The sequence below is a fragment of the Tachysurus fulvidraco genome, chromosome 7 (genome assembly GCF_022655615.1).
Source record: "Tachysurus fulvidraco isolate hzauxx_2018 chromosome 7, HZAU_PFXX_2.0, whole genome shotgun sequence".
In the NCBI taxonomy this organism is placed as follows: domain Eukaryota; kingdom Metazoa; phylum Chordata; class Actinopteri; order Siluriformes; family Bagridae; genus Tachysurus; species Tachysurus fulvidraco.
The window spans coordinates 1,137,910-1,145,150 of record NC_062524.1 but is presented as its reverse complement, the minus strand read 5'-3'; the positions used below and the strand labels follow the sequence as shown (position 1 = coordinate 1,145,150).

Here is a 7,241-nt window from a genome sequence, read left to right as displayed (position 1 = left end):
CACAGAGAATCTTGTTTTTGTTATTTAAATGAGATGTTAATGGGTGTGTGTGTATTTGTGTGTGTGTGTGTGTGTGTGTTTGTGTGTGTGTGTGTGTGTGTGTGTGTGTGTGTGTGTATGTGTGTGTGTGACATTATTCCAACAGACTGGATATTCTATTCTTTCCTATAGTAAGTGTTATTATTAAACTTCATATGTTAATAAAAGGTGATATGATTTTTTTTTTTATTTTGTTACATTTAGCAGCAGTTTTACTAATTTGATTCTTCACAATAAGAGTCTAAATAATAATTACTGGTTCCTGACAATGTTCTGCAGTACAGAAATAGACTTCTGTGTCCTGTCTGAAAGTGTAGCAAATCTCCTCTGCTGTGATGTCCAAGTTTCAGCAAAACACTGATCCATCACGTACAATACAACTCCCAGCTACAGTGAGGTGTGAAGTGTTTAGGAACATAATGAACACACATTAAACAGTTCATAAATAAAAAAGTTTAATCCCCTAAGTAAATTTTACTGCCATCAAACAGAAACAGAAAGGTGTTCATTCATCTTTGCAAATCATTCACAGGTGACATTAAACTTACTGGCAGCGAGTTAACACTAACACTGAGCTGTACTACACCTGCTGAGTCAGCAGCTTTATAATCCAGCAGATCTGAACATATACAATAATATTAAACTGGATATCTAAATATTCTTACTAATTTCATGACACAAACAGCCATTAAAACAGGTTTGGGCGTGACCAACTACGGAAGCCCTTATGACACCACGTCTGTCTTTGACAGACAGGTCGACCTGCGACTAGACTCCGCCTTGCCGATATCAGCCAGGTCGAGCCCTGTCTACGTCATTAACGAGATTTATTCCCGTCCAAGTGCAAGGAGGGAAGTGCCGGTGAAACACCTCATTCTGTTATCAAAGAACCGGGGATTACGTTAAGTAACCCAATGTTCTTTTTCTAACTTCGCTCGGTGTTTCACTATGGGAGATATAGACAGCTCCCGGATTGCACCCATATTACTGTTTCCAAACGGGTACAGCAGTACCGGCCCCCAGCACTGCATGTGCTAAGGACGGTTCCGAAACGTTCAGCCTATAGAACTCGCCGCCGAGCAAATGTCCAGAACGGAAACTCCTCTGAGTAAAGCCCACGATGTGGCCATACCCCTAGTGGAGTGGGCTCTTAAACCCGCAGGGGGCTGAAGACCCCTGCAACCATAAGCCACAGATATCGCCTCCACAATCCAGTGGGATAGCCGCTGTCGAGATAACAGCTTCCCTGTGTAAGGAGTAGCCCAAGACACAAACAGCTGGTCACAAGTTCTGAAACCAGCTGTCCTGTCCACATACGCCTGAAGAGCCCGCACCGGGCATAATGCATGAAGTTTCTGCTCCTCCGGAGAAGAAAACGGTGGAGGATAAAAAGCCGCCAGTTCAGTAGACGGGCACCTATAAGCCGACTCCAAAACCTTGGACACAAACGCAGGGTTAGGACGAAAAGAAACTTTAGTGAGCCCCGGAGCGAATTGTAAGCAAGACGGGCTAACCGACAAAGCATGTAAATCGCTCACACGCTTGGCTGTCACCAAAGCCAGGAGCAGTGCCATCTTAAGAGAGAGATACTTAAGACTCACCGCCTCTATCGGCTCAAACGGATGTTGAGACAAGGCTTCTAAGACGATGGGCAGATCCCATAAAGGGACCATCCGCCTTGACACCGGCCGTATGCGGCGCGCCCCTTCATAAAACGACTTATTAAAGGATGCTGGCCTGCCGACCTGTCACCAAAACCTACATGGCAGGCTGAAATAGCCGCCAGGTACACCTTAATGGTGGAGAAAGCCTTCCTTTTATCAAGCAGATCCTGGAGGAAGCATAAAATATCCCTAACAGAGCACTGAAAAGGGATAATCACTCTCCGCCCACACCATTCTTCAAAAACACGCCATTTATTGCTATAAAGTGCGCGGGTAGAAGAGGCTCTCGCACTCTGTATAGATTCCACCTCTCACGGGCCAGGCCCAGAGGGCTAACATGTCCAGATGAGGATGGTAAATTCCCCCCCGCCTGAGACAGGAGGTCCCTCCGTGGGGGGAGGGGCCACGGCTGCCCCGACAATAGTTGGATTATCTCCGCCACCTAATGCCGGGATGGCCAGCGCGGGGCTATCAGAATCAATGACAGACACTGCTGTCTCACTCTGGCCAAAGTGGGGGATATTAAGCTCAGAGGGGGAAATGCATACAGAAGCACGTCAGGCCACCGATGGGCCAAAGCATCCACACCCAACGGTGCATTTGCGTCCACCAGGGAGAAATACAGAGGGCAATGAACGTTTTCTTGCGAGGCGAAGAGATCGACGGCAGCCTGACCGTACCTCTGCCATACCTGGCTCACCACCTGAGGATGTAGTTTCCACTCCCCGTAAAGGGGATTTCCCCTGGACAGTAAATCTGCCCCTCTGTTCAAGATCCCCAGAACGTGAGTCGCCCGGAAACAGAGAAACAGAAGCCGTGTGTCGCTCCACACGATCAGCTTCGTCGCCAACCGATGCAGCTGAAGGGAGCGTGTGCCCCCCTGACGGTTGATGTAAGCAACCACTGTGGTGTTGTCCGTTTTCACTAAAACATGCTGACCTCTGAGGAAACTCAGAAAATGTTTCAGAGCCAGCCACACTGCCAATAGCTCGAAATAGTTTATATGTCCGTGCATCAGCTGTGGTGGCCACGCGCTGTTCACAGTTCTGCCCATTAGGGTTGCTCCCCAACCCTTTAAGGACGCGTCCGTTGTCATAGTTACTCTCGATGACACCGCCCCTAAGGGAATCCCTGATCTGAGTGTCACAGGGCCTTTCCAGTGTCTGAGCGCTTCGACGCACGCATGATTGACTCTCACTGGTCGGCTGAGATGCCGGCGAGAGCACAGACAAAAGCGCGCAATCCAGCGCTGAAAATCCCTCATTTTGAGTATCCCCAATTGCACTACCGCGATCACCGAAGCCATAAGCCCCAGCATTCGCAAGCACAGCCTGTACGGGACTACTCGTCCCCTCTGAAAACGAGCGAGACATTGTGTGAAAGACGCTATTCTCTCTTCCGTCAATGTGACTTGATACGAAAGGGAGTCCAAGTTGAGCCCTAAATACTCTGTATGTTGAGAAGGCACCAGCCGGCTCTTTATCATGTTTATCCTGAAACCCAGGTCTCTGAGGTGATTCAGGACAATCTCTGCGTCTTTTATGGCTTGCCCCTTGACGACGAGCATATCAGATAATTGTCTATGTAAGACAATATCCTTATGCCCTTGTCCCTCAACGGGAGCAGGGCTGCCTCCACACATTTGGTAAAAACCCTCGGAGCTAACGACAGCCCGAACGATGTAGTTTGAAATTCGTATGCTGTGCCCCGGTATGCAAACCTGAGGAATTTCCTGTGAGAGGGATAAATATCTATGTGGAAGTATGCGTCCGCCAGATCTATCGTCACAAACCAATCGCTTGGACGAATCGATCGACACAGCACCTTGTGTGTCAGCATTTTGAATGAATACTTTCTGAGGTGCTTGTTTAATACACGCAGATCCAAAATGCGACGGAGGGCTGCATCACCCTTCTTTGGAACCACGAAATAACGGGAATAGAAGCCCTGACGGCTTTCCTCCCCGTGTACCACTCTGATTGCATGCTTGTGCAGGAGGGTTTCGATTTCGGCCGTCAACACACGAGCCGATTCTCCCTTGGCCACCGACATGATCAGCCCGTTGAAATGAGGCGGTTTCATGGCAAATTGGAGTCTGTATCCCCGTGAAACTGTTGCTAAAACCCACGGATGAGCCATGCATGCGCGCCAGCTGGCTATGCGGGTCGAGAGAAGGCCCCCGTACACTTCCGCCCCGCCATCGTCGCGCAGTGATGACGTCGTCACATGCGCCGTGCGGGCCCCCGCTGACGGGGAAGCGAGCACTGCCCCCAGCGGTGGGACTGGGGGAGCGCATTTCATGCTTTTGCATTTTTCGGGTTTTTTTAAACATATCGCCCTCGGCTGTTTGCCTGGCTGCGATAGTGCAACATTTATTTTCATGTGTCTCAAACCCGGGGAGCATATCGCCCTCAGCCCGTGGCTTGGCTGCGATAATGCATGTTTTGTTAACAATTCCCCTGTGTGTGTGAGTGCTTGGTGACACCGCACATGGCTCTGACCTCCCTCTCTTCGCTGAACTGGAGGAGAGCGAACATAATGAGCCCTTATCAAACTCAGAACAGAAGGGCTGAACTTCCGCCTTCTTCTCTTCGCCGGCGGGGAGAGAAGGACCGTGGAAAAACCTGTGTGTCAGGTCGCACGCTTTTTCTTCCTTTCCTCGGGGTGGGGTGGACGGTTCCCAGCCGCCGCGGCCGCAAAAGAATGCTTTCCCCAAGGTCCGGAGCCATCCGGACGAGGTCGCTGAGCAGGTCTCAGAGCTCTCGCGGTCATCGGCCTCCCTCTCGATGCTGCGGCTGCTGCGAAGCCCTGCCGCGTCGGCTGAGAGGGCGGTCGCGCCGCCTGCTTGCGTGGCAAACAGAGGTGAAAAGCCTCATCCTCCTGTTTTCTGAGGGTGCTGGTTTCTCTCATTTTCTCGAGAGCGGGCCCGAATAAGCCCTTAGTCGGGTTGTAAGGGGCATCCATCACCTCCGCTTTCTGAGCGTCGCCCAGGCCTGACAGGTTTAACCACAGCGCTCTCTCACCTGACACGGCCAGGCCCATTACGTGGCCGCAGCCCTGAACCGTACCATGTGAGGAGCGCAAAATCAGGTCTTTCACAACACAGATTTCGTCCCAGAGTGCCGGGTCCAATTGCCGCCCTGCCTCCAAAATCTCCGCTTGATATGCTGACAGTAAAGTCACAGCATTCAGCGAACATACGGACTGCCCCACGTATTTGTACATCCTCTGAAAGGTTGCGGCGGTCCGTCTTACTCGGCAGTGAAAACTGCGATGAGGAGGAAACAGATTGTCGATTCGGATGGAGGTGGTACGCCACCGAAGGCTCCACTGCTGGGGGTCCGGCCAACCGCAGCTCCTCCATCCCCTGAATCTCCAACATAGAGTGTCCCTTGGTGGGTAGCTTACTCTTAAAGGGGCTAGACCAATATCGAGACATCTCCATCATGCACGCAGGCATGGCAGGCAAGAGCTGTCTCGCTGCCGAGTGGGTCGGCGGCAGCCTTTTCCCATCGTAAAGGTCTCTCACGGCACCTTCGGCAGCTTTGGCGGCTGGCCAGGCTAGGCCCAGCTTCGCCACGGCTCGTTTGCACACTTCGTGCAGGCTGCTGTCAGCAGGGGGAGCCGAATCGGTTGTGCTAGGTGGTCTAGACTGTTGGACTGGGAAGGGGGAATTGTCCTCCTCTTCGTCGTCCATGCCCAGATCGAGGAGGTCAGAGTTAGCATCACCATCTGCGGGGGTAATTGCCGTCGACATAGCGCAGTCTAAAGACTCGTCACAACACGTTAGCCTGTTAGACCTCAGATTAAACCTCCTGTAGGTCCGCCTTGACGCGTAGACCGAAGCAAATTAGATGCTTCCTACCGCTGTAACTAAACACGCAGCAGGAGGTAAGAATAGCTCGCCACGGCGCGGACGCTATTCCAAATGTAGGGTTGTCACTCACCATAAGAGTCCAATAACGGTCCGTCTATGGAACAGTTAAGCGAGATCAGCAAGTCGGGATGCGCTGAGAGAGCTTGCTGCAATCTCCCACGGGAAGAAAGCGCGAATGACGTAGACAGGGGTCGACCTGGCTGATATAGGCAAGGCGGAATCTAGTCGCAGGTCGACCTCTCTGTCAAAGACAGATGTGGTGTCATAAGAGCTTTCGTAGTTGGTCACGCCCAAAGCTATTCCCATAGTGAAACACCGAGCGAAGTTAGAAAAAGAACATACACCAGATAAACAGCAGTATAACCTTTAATTTTTCTTATAAACTGAATTTGTCACAGACATTTCACTGGAATATTCCTTCCTTAAGGCCAAAGTAAAAAGAGACCCAAAGCACCCATCTTCATATTAACAGCTAATGTAATGATCTGTTTATAGACATGAAGTTGGTGATGTTTTATATATATATATGTAAACATGATGTTTAAATGGTTGTTTGTAGATTTATATAATTTTTTACTATATTATTATAATTTATAACTTACATATAATATTATATATATATATATATATATATAATGTTATGTTTTAATTATAATTATATTCTTTTATATAGCAGAAACTGGTCATGGTTTATTTCACACTTTCCAGCCAGGATGATAAAACATTTTATTATTCTTTATTGTTGCATACTGAAGCACCTTAACACAGACCTTTAAATAAGTAATGGAGTAATCATGAGTACAGTTAATTAAGACTTCTAATAAATCAAAGGATAAACAATAAAACAGAATAAAATACAATCAACACGGTAAAGTTAATTTAAACAGTACAGAGGTTTATAGTAGCCGTAATTTGCACATAATTAAATCATTAATATCAATAAACTACATAGTAGTGAAAAAATGACTCCTGATTGGCAGCAGAAATATTTATGTAGACTAACAGCTGTGATTTCAAATCTGAATTATATACTTAATTCTTATCTCGGGGGCACGGTGGCTTAGTGGTTAGCACGTTTGCCTCACACCTCCAGGGTTTGGGGTTCGATTCCCACCTCCACCTTGTGTGTGTGGAGTTTACATGTTCTCCCCATTCCTCGGGGGTTTCCTCCAGGTACTCCGGTTTCCTCCCCCGGTTCAAAGACATGCATGGTAGGTTGATTGGCATCTCTGGAAAATTGTCCATAGTGTCTGAGTGTGTGAGTGAATGAGAGTCTGTGTGTGTACCCTGTGATGGGTTGGCACTCCATCCAGGGTGTATCCTGCCTCGATGCCCGATGATGCCTGAGATAGGCACAGGCTCCCCGTGATCCGAGAAGTTCAGATAAGAGGTAGAAAATGAATGAATGAATGAATTCTTATCTATGGTAAGATTCAAACCGAGTCAGTCTTGTGGGCAGGGGGACTTTTAATGAAGTTTGCATAAAAAACACTTTTTCTTAAAAAAACTTACAAAAGATGTGCATAAAAATCACACATCTCTCTCTCTCCCTCCCCTCTTTCTTTCATTCTTTCCCATTCTTTTCTCTTGTTTTCTCTTTTCTCTTATTTTTTCCTCCTTTTTCCTTCTTCCCTACACACACTTTTTTAAGATGGCGGTGC

The 7,241-nt window shown here is 48.4% G+C and overlaps 1 pseudogene; it reads right to left on the bottom strand.

Annotated features, from left to right (window-relative positions):
- Positions 1-1,023: 1,023 nt before the first annotated feature.
- On the bottom strand, positions 1,024-3,226 carry LOC113640155 (annotated as a pseudogene).
- Positions 3,227-7,241: the final 4,015 nt, after the last annotated feature.